This window comes from Typopeltis vanoorti, chromosome 20, assembly GCF_054136105.1.
Source record: "Typopeltis vanoorti isolate ZY-2024b chromosome 20, IOZ_Tvanoo_1.0, whole genome shotgun sequence".
Taxonomy (NCBI): domain Eukaryota; kingdom Metazoa; phylum Arthropoda; class Arachnida; order Uropygi; family Thelyphonidae; genus Typopeltis; species Typopeltis vanoorti.
This window is the reverse complement of record NC_143568.1, coordinates 42,467,944-42,483,979: the sequence shown is the minus strand read 5'-3', so window position 1 is coordinate 42,483,979 and position 16,036 is coordinate 42,467,944. Positions and strand designations below refer to the sequence as shown.

The following is a 16,036-nucleotide window of genomic DNA, read 5'->3' as shown; positions in this document are numbered from 1 at the left end:
TGTTGAATTCTTTTGGCGCTAAATAAGTATGTTTGTGTATTGCTTCTTTATTTGCTTTTTAAACTATATATTTTAGGCCCTTATGTCTACTAAGGAAAGCATCTTGTTTGATATTTACATATCTGTTGTCATTTTTTATGAATAATAGTACCCTACAGAGGTATAAATATCTAACGGATAGTATGTTTAGTATGGTGTATTTATTACATATTGCAGTATCCTTTTAGTTTTAACAAGAATAAAACTGATTTTGTGCATCATTTTATTACTATGGATGAGACTTGGATTCACCATTACACACCAGAATCCAAACAGCAGTCAAAACAGTGGACAGAAGCCAGTTGTTCAGCGCCACAGAAGACAAAGTTGGTTCCAACAGCAGGAAAGGTCATGGCATCGGTGTTTTGGTATGGTAAAGACATTTTGTTTATTATCTTGAAAAAGGGTAAAACAATAACCAGGGAATATTATTCCAATCTTTTAACCAGACTAGACAAAAAAATTAGTGAGAAAAAACTCCATTTACAGAAGAAAAAAATCATCTTTCATCAGGACAATGCACCTGCCCACAAAGGTGTTTTGGCAATTGGAAAATGAAGGGATCTGCTATGAATTGTTGGAACATCTATCCTATTCCCCAGATTTGGCTCCCTTGACTTCTATCTCTTCCCAAAACTAAAACTCTTCCTCGCTGGTCAGCGTTTTTTTTCTTCAAATCAAGAGGTGATTGCAGCTGTAGAGGGACATTTTGCAGATCTTACTGAGAACCACTACAGGTATGGGATAATGGGGCTGGAGCATCGCTGGAATAAATGTATTAGTGTTAAAGGAGATTATGTTGAAAAATAAAAATAATTTTGAAATTATAAATTTGTTGTTTCATTGTAAGGCCAAGAACTTTTCAGACCATCCTTGTAAGTCTTTCTATACCCATAATCATTAAAAAAAAGTGCACATCTTTCTCTTTGACATATCTGACTTACTTTGGCCACATGTTCCAGACACGTTAGATACATTTTTTGTGTATTTAAATAGCCAATACTCTTTCGCCAACCTCTCCAATGCCATAAATACAATTCTAGATATATAGATCAGCCAATAATTTGTAGCCTTAAATCTATCACCACCTTTGTGAAGTTGAACAATTTTATCTTCCTTTAACTCCTTTGGAACTTGTGCTGTTGCAAGACTTTTGTTAAACAGGTAGAGGCGGATGCTAACTTTGATTCTAAATGAATATTCCCTTATTGACAGCTAGCTTACTTAACTCCTTATATACTTCTTGCCTACTCATTATTAAGTCTTCTCTCATTTCATTCTCTACAGATGAGCTTCTGATTTCACACTGAGGACAAAACACTCCGATGAACTGCTCATTGAATTCCTCTGCAGCAATTACCAATCTCCGACTTTCATCTATTATCAACTTACCATAATCCAGTTTTTCTTCTCCTGAGTTTCTAATTTCTACTTCTATTGCATTTTTGCTATACTTACCAACTGATCATTGCCATTATCATCTCATACGACTCCAGTTTTTTTTTTTTTTTTTTCTTCTTTCATGCATATCCCTCATTAATCCATTTTACATCTACTTTCACCCACACATACTAGAAGATATTTGCACAAACAATCACACCATCATCCAGCTCAACAATATGGTATCCTAAAAACACTAACTCGTTGAGCAAGAGCTATGTGTTCTGATGATAATTCTCTTACTACTAAACTCAGTTGTGCAACACTTTTTAACCAATGGCTATAATCCCCAAAAACAGAAAAAAATACTGAATGATCCCCTAAAATCCCCTTTGTAACTTAAGTTTTGCCACAGCAAAACTTACAATGCTATACATTAAGAGCACAAATTAAAAAGATATCCAGAGTGCTTAATATCAGCTCCTCACTACATTTAAAAAAAAAAAAAAAATCAAATTTGCAATCCTCGACCATTCAGTTAAGAACAAGCTCTCTCCTTTATCACATTGAGGATTGTATGAAGCACCTGTACTTGTGACCTGATTTACTATGGAGAGCTAGGAAGGACTGTTGACATCCATCTCAGAGAACATAAAAAATACATTCAGCACCATCATTATGACAAGTTAGGACTAGCAGACCATGTCTTGGATACCCCCTTCATACAAGACCAAATACAAAAAAAAAAACTAAAGTGCAGCATAGTAGTCACTATAAGTCAGAGAGACTTTTTGGAATCAGCAGCAGCTTAAAACATTCCCCAAACCTCAATAAGTATGACTGTATTCATTTACCAAAAATATGTGATAAGACAGTCATTTTAAGAACAAGTTAATACTTGTTAACTCTCTCTCCTTATTCAATAATAGCTGGCACTAATTACAACTTTAGTTCCTTGTGTCGCCCATTAAAACTTTTAAACTGGTCCCACTGTTAACTAATTGTTGCTGTTTCCATACTGTGACAAACTGTTCTTTGTGTTCTTATGATGCTGGGTATAACACCAGCAAAATATAGGCAAATAAGTTAAATAAATAGTAATTATTTTTTTTTATTATTCTTGTGTTGTGAATTAAAACCATTCAAATGAATAAAATGAACTGCTAATACATGAGCCTTTCAACCCATTTTCATAAATCAACCACTGTAAGTTAACAAAAAAATTGGGCCAGCAGTCCTCAAAAGCCACAAATGTGGACTGGAGGTCAGATTCCACATATGCAGCCAACCACCACATACTAACAAAATCCTTGGACAGCAAACATGCCTCTTACTATGCCTGAGTTCTAAAAATTGAAATAAACCAGAAGGTGGTACTACTTAGCATATCATAATCTGTAAATGTGGAGGAAGTCACCACAGACCTCAAAAACTACAGACCTAACCTTGTTCAAGTTAACCATATGATCTGAGTAGACAAGGTGGGATATGAATTTCATCTCACAGTGTGAGGCCAATGCCCTGCTTATTGGGAGCTTGAAGTGGTTTGAAAATAGTTCCATCTTTGGTCTATAGAAATGGGTTTATGGACTATGTAAAAAATAATTAAAATAAAAAATACAATATATATAGATAGATAGATATTATCTCTGGAAAATTCTAAAATTCTCCAAGTTACTCCTCTAAATTAATATTAATTTTTATGGCTATTTTGCCTATTTTTCTTTGGGAGTACTGCTTTTATGATGTCATTGGCTTTTTACTCAATGTTTTAAGGCATTATTGATATTTTAAAGACATAGATACATGAATAATCTATCAAAACAATCCAGTAACCAAAGCAAACTTCCCAACTTAAAAAATCATTAAACTGCCATATATCCAGAACACATACAAAGCCTACAAATACATTTTTAAACACACTGACTATAAATTAATGTTATTCGTGAACCAAAAATTGGCTATACACCTAAAACCTACAAAATCTCACACATACAAAGAAATACTAGAACACCACAATGTAGTATACAAATTTCCTTGCCAACACAACCGTGACATCACTTACACAGGTTCCATGATCAAATCGTTATGGGCAAGACCACAGGAATACTTCCATGATTGCAAAACATACCAATCCCAGAACATTTGAGCAATAAGAAATGTAGTAACCAAAAGAGAAACAAAATACAGGGAAAACAGAAATAACAGCCTATGCTCTTGAACAGAAACATACTCCTCAAATCGACAAAGCCATAATAGTACACATACAGGAAGATGAAACAATACTTAGAATATTGGAAACAATAGCACCATAAAATGTGACAAAAACTCTATAAACATTCACCGCCCCTATATAATATCCAACTTGGAAGCTCCACAACAAAAATTAAGTCAAGATTCCGATAATGGAAAACAACACAGATAAACCCAAGACAAAAATACTAACCCGACAATGACATAGCCTCCACTTTTCCCATCAGCTCCAAAAATAACACTCAGTTGAAATGGCTCATGCTCCGTTACTTCCACCCCAAATCTTGATTCATCATATTCTATCCTTCTTTCCTCTAAAAAATATCCTATCTTTTACCTTCTTCCCTAAGAATTCAGAACCCATCCTTGAAACTTGGGTTTTAAAATTCACATACCTTTCTTTTATCTGTAATTCTCCAAAAATCTTTCTATCTCCACATTTCCATGCTGCCCCCTCCTTTCCGTCACACTTCAGCAGTGGTATATAAATGTTTATCGCTATATGCCTGATGCTGCTCCAAAAGAAGACAACCAAGAACATCCAGCAAAGGCATGTCCAAAATTTTTCCTTCCTTATATTCTTCATGTATCTGTGTCTTTAAAATATCAATAAAGCCCTAAAAAAATTGAGTAAAAATCCCATGACATCATAAGTGTTATTCCTAAAGAAAAACAGGCAAAATAGCCATAAAAAATTAAAAAAAAAATATATATATATATATATAATTGATAGAAAGTGGGGGGGGGATCCTTAGCCTGCCTACAATACAAAACATACTATAGGTTTGCTAATAACCTTGCGTGAGTGAGAGCAAAGCAACATATAATAAGACAAATGGCCAGTATCTCTTGTCCTGGTGAAGAAGAGACACCAGCAAATCATGAGAAATCTACAACCTAAAAACCATCGAAGATCTAGTATAAAACCAAATTTGCTATGTAAAAAGACTTCAACTGGACAAATACCACTATTATTAAAAATTAGTCCACTCAGCATGATGGCAAGGTGGATTTCAGCTGCATTAAATGCACAGAAAACTGTGAAATGGCTTCCTGAAAAAACAGACCCTGTAAGGTATGTCAAAGGGACCCACACCCACCAACTACAAAGGGAGCAAGCAATGCTTGGCCACCTAAAACCAGCAATAGATAATCAAAAACACAAATAGTAGCATTGGCACTAGCAGCAACTGCTGAAATTTCCCCAACAGCACACTAAATCACCTAAGAATGCACTTTGTATTCAGAAGTGCTGGCATCAAAACAAGCATAAAATCCTGAACAACAGTGTCCCAACCAAGTCCAGGAAAACTGCAATTACAGTATCCACCATGTCAGAGATATTATGTTCAGAAAAGCAATGGCTAATGCATGCAGAAGGCCTAACTCCTTATAAATAGTATTCTACACCAATGGTCTTTTATCTCCTGCACACAAAAGGTTATTTAATAATCATACAGCACAATTATACTATGGATGGTTTAGGAATTTTTACCCTATTTTTATTGATTATTTTTTTTTTTATATTTGGCCACATCCATCTGTTGTGTGTGCTTGGCTTTCAGATCTACTGCTTTTCACACCTTATGGTTTGTCTCTAGAATTTCAGTTATGCCTGTTTCCAGTAACTCTGTCTGAAGAGATATAAGGTACCTGAGTGTTAAAAAAAAAAAAAAATATTTACGGTAAGTTGTGCCGGTTTGGTTTTTTACACACACGCAGAGGATGCAATACAATGGAAAATCAGTGCCGGCATTTTATCTGGCGACTGTATTGTGTCAGTTTGACCTAGACCTTTGTTGGAGGTGGTTGTGTCTTCCCATTTAATAATATTACGCCGCAGTAATTCATAAGTTATAATTAAAAATACTGTTTTTTTCGCATTGTTTTTATATTTAAATTGTTCTTTCGACATTCAGTTTTATGATAAAAAATGTTTTAATTTGTTTGAATTCATATTTTACGTGAAACTAGATGTTATCTAATCTAGTTCACGGCAGTTAATAAGGCCCAGTAAATTTGTTGATGGGCCTTATTAAACTGCTATAATTTATTATTTTATATTTTGGTGATTGCTCATAATAGTTACTTATTTTATTGCTAAAGGCCTCTGAAAATGTCAGAAGTTAAGAAGAAACGTCTTTGGACTGATGAAAGACTACAAGCAGCTATGAAAGCTGTGCAAAGAGGACAACTATCACAACGTGCAGCATCAGAACGCTATGGATTACCTAGAAGAACATTGAGGAACAATTTTAAAGACAGAGAAGATGACGAAAAGATTAGGAAGAAATATTGTGCTAACAAAAAAAAAAAAAAAAAAGAGAAGAACTTGGTAGAAAGAATAGTAAAGTTTGCTTCAATTGGCATCCCTTTAACTTCAAACTCTATACACAGGCAAACTTTTATATTTTGTGAACAAAATGAAATTAGGAATAACTTCAATAAAGAAAGTGGCCTCTCAGGAAAAGATTGATTGAAGTTATTTTTAAAGAGAAACCCAACAATTTCTAAATGTAAAGCTCAATTTTTGAATCCTGCTCGAGCTGTAAGAACATGTCCTAATCCTCCATCTTTTGATTCAGATAACTCCGATGATGAGATTCCATTGGCAAATCTAAAAACAAAGAACTCTTTGAAGTCATCGTTTCAGGAGTTAATGCCAACCAAATTATGCAAAGGCAACACCACGAAGAAAAGCTTTTAAATTATAAAGGCCAGAGAGAGTAACCAAAGATCTTTTCAAAGAAAAGGATAGTAAGAAAGAGAAGACTGCTACTAAAGAACAGGAAAAAAGAGTGTCAAAAGAGGGGTGGTATTGCCATGGATGCAGAGAAGAAAAGGTTGCTGATATGAGGCAATGCACACGGTGTCTTAAATGGTACCACAAAGAGTGTGTTGGTCTCACCAAAGAAGAATGTGGTGTATTTGTATGCCCTTATGACTGTTCTTAAGCTAATAATTATGATTAAAATTAATAATAATTATATTCTTTTTTAAATATTTAATTTTGTTCAAGGGCTTTATTAAACTACTATGGTTTAATAACGCCCACTCAAGGTGTTTTTTAAAGACTTGGTTAAAATATAAATTACTGCAAGAATTGTTCTTATTTGTGTTTTTTTTTAATTCGTGATAATACAAACTTTAATATGAACACTGTTGTTTCAATTAATCTAAACAATTGTCTAACTTATTCAAATTTTAAATAAGGTGGAACTTATTTGCCTCAGGTACTATGTATGAAGTATATTTTCAGGGGACCTGTTTTCAGTTTGGACCTTTGAAAATTTTCATTTTCATGACTACAGCCAAATACGGACATAAATTTATTGCCAGCATACTAATAAATTATATTACAGAAAAATGTGTTATAAATTTCATACAAATTAAATTGCAATATGCTTTTGGCAAAAGTCACAAAATTCTTAAGAATGTAGTTAAGGAATTAATGTACAGTGCTTACAGAAAAGTAAGCAGGGAGACATTTCTGTATGGAATATGTCCACCCCCAAGCTGTAATGCAGTTCTCACAATGTTATACCATGCCTAGCACCAAGTGATTCAAGAGTTCATGAGACAAACTGGCCCACTCCTACTTCAGAGCAAGGATAAGGCCTTGTTTGTTTTCTGGGGGAGGGAATTTTGAGCAGCAATGCATCTCCCTATTGCATCCCAAACATGTTCTATGGGGTTGAGATCTGGGGAGCATGCTGGCCACTGGATTCAATTAATATCCTCTGCCTGCAGAAGTATCTCCACTGCCCATGTACAATGTGGTGTGACAATGTCATCCATAAAAATCAATTCTTTGCCTATAGCACCACAAAAACAATCGAACATGACATGAAGAACTTTGTTGCAATATCGTTCACCAGTCCCCTCTTTCCAGTACTTGTAGCTAGGTGCATCCATTAAGCATAATGCATCTCCATACCATGACCCCAGCACTGCCATATCTATACCTTTCAAGAACATTCTTGCAACGGTAAGCAGTACCACTTTCATGTCAGATCAAGTGTCATCTGGAACCAGAGGAAAGACTAAAGCGACTCTCATCTGTAAAGAGTACACTAGTCCAATTTTTATGGATATACCACCACTGAAATGTGCTCTAAGATGATGGATAATGGGAAGCAGACTACAAGTCTTTAATCGTATAGGTATACTTGTACCTATACCATAGTTTGTCGAGATATCCATGTACCTGTGCTTTAATGGAATTTCTGTCTTCAATTCTGTCTTCATGTTTCATGGTAGAGTTAGGGTGACCTCTTATCAAACATCCGGGACATATTCCATTCGTTTCAAACACTGCTCAGAGCCCGGATACAATGCTATGTGAAATTCCGAACTCTCTGACAACATCAGTAATTCTGCAGCCATCTTCAAGCTTTCCAATGATTCTTCCCTGCATGAAATTATCTAGATGTCTTTGAGACATCACAAGGTGCTGTCTCCATAATGTCAAGAAAAAATAATAATAATAAATAACCCAGAAAAAGTAGTGAAATGAAGCAAGTTAAGTCCTTTCCTGATAATATCATTGCTGATAATTTAGATTCATTCAAACACATGGTGAAAGAAATCCTTATTTCCCACATGAAACAAATTAACCGAAATTTCAATCATACAACCATTATCTAAAATACAATAATGATAGCACAGAATGCTTGGAACAGTGCATTTTCTACAAATGAATCTACTAGCAATAATGGAAGCAAAGCAAACCTTAACTGCTAGAATGAAGACAAAAAAAATAAATATATAACTGCAAATTGAGATGGTATACCAAAAGATAGTAATTTTTACCTATTTTGCCTTTTTTTCTTTAGGAATACAGTAATCCCTCAATTAGTGCACCCCCCCCCCCCCCCGATTAGTGCATCATTTTTTTTCGATACCTAAATTCGATTAGTGCACCTCTAAAATTTGATTAGTGTGCCTATCTACATCTTAAAAATAAATGTTACAGATTTTAAAAATTTTCTATCTATATATTTTTATGGCTAACTATTTTAAAAAATCACTCACCAGAATGAAATAATTTAGTTACTGATTCCACACATTTTATAAAATTATTTTTAAAGGCATACTACACTACTTCCATGTACACTATGTTCCAAATTTTTTATCGCCAAAATTTATGTCCTCTGCTATAGTATGCCCACAGATTCGAGACCCTTCGACACTTCTGCGCATGTCACAAAAAGGAGAATCCACATTCTGATAATAGGGTAATCAATCCATTGTCTGGAATAAGTTGTTTATTATTACACGTCGGAAAATTAACTTCTCTTTTATGATCATTGTAGTTTTTAAAGTGGTAACTATTTTGCTTGTATAACAGTTGGAAAATTTTATCTATAAAGCACGTGATTTCGCATATTGGCGACCAATTCATACCTCCTTCATTTCTTTCACCCCTTCAATAATAACATCTAAGAGTTAATTAAATCTCATTCTGAAGAATTGAGTGATTCCGACCTGCTAAATTTAGATGCACAGCGGGAAGATCCCGAAGAATATGAAGAAAATTTAACCACTGACAGTCAGCCAAAAAAAGATTTCACAGAAACAATTTGAAAATATTTTTCATACAATCAAAGTTTTTAAGCAGCAATGCTTAGAGGCTGACCCTGATGAAGAGAGAAGCAGTAAAATTTGCAGAAGAGTAGAAGAGGCAATAGAACCATATTGCTGTACCCCTTTAAAGAAAAATAGGCAAAATAGCTATAAATAATATCTATACCAAAAGATAGGATGAAAGGTTTAAACTCTAATACAATCTCTGGCAACATCAGTAATTCTGCAGCCATCTTCAAGCTTTCCAATGATTCTTCCCGAGGAACATTAATAGGAACTAGTTGTGCATAGTACCTCATATCAGTGTACTATGCACAACTACAGACATGTTCCATTAATCAAGGACCATAACAAAAAAGCAATCACCACCAGTGATCATGTGTTACCAGCAAAATATTGAGAGATTTTATTCTAGCAGCAAGGTAAAAATCCTGAATAACAAGCAATCCCCTCATTCCAAACTATATAACAGAACACTGGACCCTACCCCCCTAAAAAAAAATAAAGTTTTCATGAACTAAGCATTCTCAGTTCTATATGAGAAAGGATGAAAATGCTTATGATGTAATTTCATGTGAATCCAAAATAAGCAGACTCTCAGTGTTGTGCTTAAATCCCATCTTTTAGAAAAGCAAGTTTTAAAACACTTCTAACAATAATAACATAGTTGCAGTAAATTTTAGTTAATTCAAATGTTTCTGAACTCATCACCATCTTGCTCACTAATATGTATGAAGCATAAAGAAAAACTGACTTACACTGACAATACTATACAATAACATCCTAAACATTTAAGTAGTAATCTTGATCCAAGTTTCTGTAAGTGACAGAAGCATCTGTGTATAATCTTATTTTGCTCACTGACTATAAATGTCTACCTTAACATAGAATGTCTACAAATCAAACTCTGCACAATGCTACAAAATTCTTCCAAGCAAAAAAAAATATCACAAATATTAATAGTAAGGATATTATAAGTACACCCATATTTTATAAACAAATATAAAAGGTTTGAAATTTACCAAAGCTTATAAAAATATATCTTCAACACTGGAGCTGCCTTGGCTTGCATTACATAAAAGACAAACCACAAGAGTCTATATATTCACTTTATATTAGTGAATATATAGGCTGTAACTGAAACTTAAAAGTTTCGAAATTTACTAAAGAGCTTATAAGAATGTAACCTTCAGCATCATAGGTGCCTTGCAATGCTTAAGACACAAATTCTGCCAGTAACCAGTATATCTAACTCTTATTAGTTAGTATTTAGTAAGCAGTGCAGGTCAAGGCAACTCTAGTGCTGAAAGCTACATTCTCATAAATCTGGTAAATTTTGAAACTAGGTTACTACATTTGGCTTTAAAATATGGATGTAATTTTAATATCATCCACATTAATTTCTTCGCTATCATCAATTTCCTTTATCACTATATACCCATCAAAGGGTGTAAACTTAATTGTGTAGTTACAGCATGAGATTAAATTTACATTATTATTGATCTCCTATCCACAATTCTCCTCCAAATTAGTCTGTTACTTGTCAGCATTCCAATATTGTCATATCAAACATTTCATGCTCCTAAGGCACTTCTGACTGAATCAATTCAACTAGACCTTGGTCTAGTTGAATTGATTCAATCAGAATTGCCTTCCACTTGGTCTTCCACTGGATCTCTTTCCTGCCATCTTGGCAGGAAATCAATCACCTGTTTTGATAACCTTTCCTACCCATTCTATTCAAGGGGCCATACCCTTATGCTTGCATAAATCTTACCTGGAACCATTTAGTAGAGAAATTCCTCTGTAATTCTCACATTCAGCTTCATTCCCCCCCCCCTTTTTTTTTATAGATGAGAACTATTAGACATCCACTCCAATCATCTGGAATTCGACCTTCTGAACAGGCCCATTGAATTATGCAGTGTACCATGGCAAAACTTTTATACCTCCATACTTAAGCATTTCTGGTTGAATGTCATCTACTCTAGCTGCCCTTTCCACATTTCAAGTTTTTGATGGCGCTTTCTCTATCTCAAGTATTTACATATACTCCTCTTTGGATTCATCTTGAAAACATTCTAGTATGGTTTTCTGTCACTATTTGTTTCATTTAACAGGACATGCTTATCTTCAGTTTTCATGTCACCTTTATCATTTTCGATTTCTTTTACAATACTCTTACCCCCATTTCTAAGCTTTTCAATATCATGGTAGACTCATCGTGGAAAGTTCATTCAACTGACAACATATTTATCATACCAACCCTTAAACTCCTTGCATTAACAACAAATTCTGGTAATGCATCCATTCACTGACAATTCTCCATGTAACTATCTACTCATCACACCCCCCTCTTCACCTCTACATCCAGGGGTGGCCTCTTGTTTTTCTCCTCTCGCCTTCTACTCTTTTTATAATCCCATCTGATTAATCCAATAAAATCCTCTCACTAATTTAAATGTCTCTATCATATCATCTCTTTTCCTCCTATCCCAATCTCTGCAACCACATTTCTTCAACCTCTTTCCATGGTCAGTATTTCAAAGTCTTGATATTATCCGAGTCACTCATCTCTATACCCTCTCCAATGTTTCTGCATCACATTGAAAACCAGATGAAAAATTTGAGCACAATAATTCAAGTGTGGTCTGACCAGTGTTTTATACAGTGGCACAACCACTTTCTTATCCCTATATGTTACAGTACTTCTTATCATAGCAGCACTATGATGTGAAGCCTTTGCAACACTTGCAATATGTCCTATAAAACTAAAGTTTTACCAAAGATTTTGCATGACTTTTGTTTAGCTACTTTTACACTTAGCTTAGTTCTCTTACATTTTTCTCTGTATTCTTTTAGGACATCTGGCAACTTATTTGCTAGAAACAGGCTCTTTAACTTCTTGTGTCCACCAAGGTGTTCTAATTTTTCTATCTTTACAGACAACTTCACCACACACCTCCTTAGCTGTATCAAAAATGTGTTCTTCAGAGTTTGCCACTCAGACACCAAGGTTTGGTTCCTGTTTCAAACTTCTTCAAATTTTTTCAACAATGTTTGCTTAGTCATTTGTATTGATTTTAATTTATATTAAAATGTGAAATTAGAGCCATTTATATACTCTATGCATAGTCATACACAGAATTTGTGAAACAATACTCAGCTAGAATAAGAGTCTATGAAATTACAGCAAACAGTCACCTATCAAATTCACATAAAATATGCCAAAGAACTGCTTCAAACAGTGCTTTGGAGGCCCAATAAGTCAATAACAAAATCTTTTATGGCAAAACAAATCCTGAGCATAAATCTATGATACTACAAACTATTATCATGATAATGCTTATTATGACAGACTTGTATTGCATAGCATGACCAACCACAATTCTCTGCACAACTAGGTACCGTAACAACTCATGTAACACAACTGTGAGAACATACCAACACTGCTTGTCAAACTGCCACACTATTTAAAACATGAAATGTGGGAGTTGGTTCACACACTCAATTATGCTAAACACACTCTTTTAAAAAATAAATAAAATTTAATTAAAAAAAGTAAGATTCAAAACCCAGCAAGAACATGCAGCCTATCATTTCTTCACTTAGCATGACTAATATCATTATTTAACAAACAGACTTGTATTGCATAACACAACCAACCACAATTCTCTGCACAACTAGGTACTGTAACAACTCATGTAGCACAACTGTGAAAACATACCAACACTGCTTGACAAACTGCCACACTATTTAAAACATGAAATGTGGGAGTTGTATCCACACACTCAATTATGTTAATCACACTCTTTTAAAAAATAAATAAAATTTAATTAAAAAAAGCAAGATTCAAAAACCAGCAAGAACATGCGGTCTATCATTTCTTCACTTAGCATGACTAATATCATTATTTAACAATCAACTTTCTTCATAAATTATTTTCCTTTATGCCATAACTTACTCATACACACAAAATTTTAAAAAGTATGTTATATAAGATATATTATTCTATACCTCCTAATCATATTTTGCTTCCAACATCATGCAATTCCAGATGTGTCTATCATATTGAATCCCACATGTTTTTAATAGTAGGCACTAAGGTTATTAGTACTCCCATTATGTTAGTTGTTTGAGTTAATGAAATATTACCAACAATATACGTGTAACAAATAAAAAAATACAAATATACTAGACATTTTGTATTTAATTTTTACACAGAAATGTAAAAAAATATTTTAACTGAAAAAAAAAAAAAAATCTGCTGATCAATCAAAAGGAAAAAATGAAGCAAACAATTTCCAATACATATTGTACTATTGCCTGGGGGCTTTTTGGTATGCCTGCCAGGATGTATCCTTTCTTTTCTTTCTAATTAGTTATCATTCAGCCTGATAGTAAACAACTGATGCCAGGCCAAAAAGAAAAAGAAGGCAGGGATTGGAATAATCCAACTGCAAAGGAATAGTCTGGTATTAGAACTTTCAGCAGACACAAGTCTCAATTTATTTCTTTTCTTGAAATAATAAGTAATAGAGTTCAGATACAGAAATGTGAAATACTCTGAAAAAAAATTCACATCAAGAACTAAATTAGATAATACATTAAAGATACCAAGACATCATATACTTGGTTTAATCCTGTATCCATGTGTAAGCAAACAAAGTTTTGTCTGAAGTATTTTCAGGACTGGGGTAACTTGTATATAGAAGCTAATCACTTCACATCACTTGCCTTAGCATCCCATAATGTAAAGCATATATCCTTACAGACATGTATAATGCTATGCATTATCGGAAGGGTTACTACCCAGATCGGTTTCGACCTTTATTGAGGTATGTTAGTGCAGGAATACTGCTCCAAAAACTCACGTAATCCCTCAGATTACCCAAAAATTAGTGACCTGAAGAATCATTTAACTCAGCAGTAGTTCCACTCATTGACAGGCTCACCCCACCACCGAGAAGAATCTCCAGCAGTGATACTGCCCAATGGCAGGCTCACCCCACCACTGAGCAGAGCTGTTCACATCTCAGGGAAAGCAACCACTTCAACAGCACATCAGTGGCAGCCAGACCCAGGGGTGATACTAAGTTTGAAGTAATGCAGAAGTCATATTTTCATATCCGAGTAGCTGAAAGATGTCACACCTCATTATTAAATCCTTATTAAATGCTCTGGATTGGAGATAGTTGTTGAAAGATTTTCCACTTGGTTATACTATAAATTAAAGATACCAAGAAATTATATATTTGGTTTAAACCTTTATCCAAGTGTAAGCAAACAAAGTTTGTACCTGAAGCATTTTCAGGACTGGAATAACTCGCATATACAAGCTAATGAATTCACATCAATTGCCTTAGTATATCCCATAATGTAAAACTCACATAGGAAAATATGACATCTACATTACTTCAACCTTAGTATCACCTCTGGGTCTGGCTCCCACTAATCAGACCTCAATAAAAGTTGAAACCGGTCTGGGTAATGATCTTTCCCATAATCCATAGCATTATACATGTCTGCAAGGATATGTGCTTTGCATTATGGGATACTAAGGCAGGTTAAAGTCATTAGCTTCTATATATGAGTTGCCCATCTTGAAAATACTTCAGGTGCAAACTTTGTTTGATTACACTTGGATAAAGGATTAAATGAAGTACAGGTAACCCTCGTATAATGCGGTATCGATATAACATGGTCTACATATTGTAGTAACCCTTTATCTTTTCATATATTTTTCACCACATGACTTCTTCTTCTCCCTTCTACATGTTAGGCCTATTGGCCTGTTATAGAGCTATCTTAAGCCCTTCTGAGTCGTACCCATCCTGAGGAGGTGACTAGCTCTATGCCTCCAGGTATATTCTGTGGCTGTAGCTGCGAGTGTTCAATAGGCTGGTTTGCTAGCTTTTGGGAGGAAAAATCCATATAAACTGGGGAGAAAAACCCTGCTGTCCACATCCAAGACCGGCTAACTTGGCTACATCTGAGAAAGATCTTTAAGCACCTCACGTCGGCGACTGTAATCGAACCCAGGACACTCCTTTCTTAGGCACATGGTTGTGACGCGCATAGCCACTAGACTAACCGCACGGTACTTATACAATACGGTTTCAACATAACATGGTCTACATATTGTAGTAACCTTTTATCTTTTCATATATTTTTTACCATGCAACTTAAAGATCAAATTTTATCTTCGTTAAATTTCTGTCTGCCCGTATGTGGTTATAAGTAGTGAATTTATATTAGGAGAAATACCCTTTAGCACATATGTACATATTTTTTTTTGTGTAGTGTCAATTGTTTATTGTTGCACCTGTATTATAAGTGGCGAATTTATCATCATCATCATCAAATTCCTGCCATGTACCCTCAAGGGGTGTACAGGATATGACAGTACTACATGAAAAAATTACATCATTACTAACTTCCTATCTACAATTTTCCTCCAAATCAGTCTGTTACTTGTCAAGACTCCAACATTATCAGATCTTATATTTCTATCGTCTAAGGCACTTTGTACCGTATCAATCCACCTATATCTTGGTCTTCCTCTGGGTCGTTTTCCTGTCAACCTGGCAGAGAACACTTGTTTTGCTAATCTTTCCTCTCCCATTCTATTTAAGTGACCATACCATCTGAGATTAGCTCTGCTAACGCATTCCTGGATGCTGACAATGTCGTTCTTTCCTAATATCCTCATTTTTAATGTGATATTGCCATTGATGCCATCTGTTCACGCCTCTAATCTTTCTCAGGACTCTCATAT

General features: G+C 34.7%; 1 protein-coding gene across 4 annotated transcripts in view; it reads right to left on the bottom strand.

Moving 5' to 3' along the window:
• Positions 1–16,036, bottom strand: part of LOC150095396 (ubiquitin-protein ligase E3C) — a 662,747-nt gene that overhangs the window by 420,782 nt on the left and 225,929 nt on the right. The gene's annotated exons all lie outside the window — the stretch shown is intronic.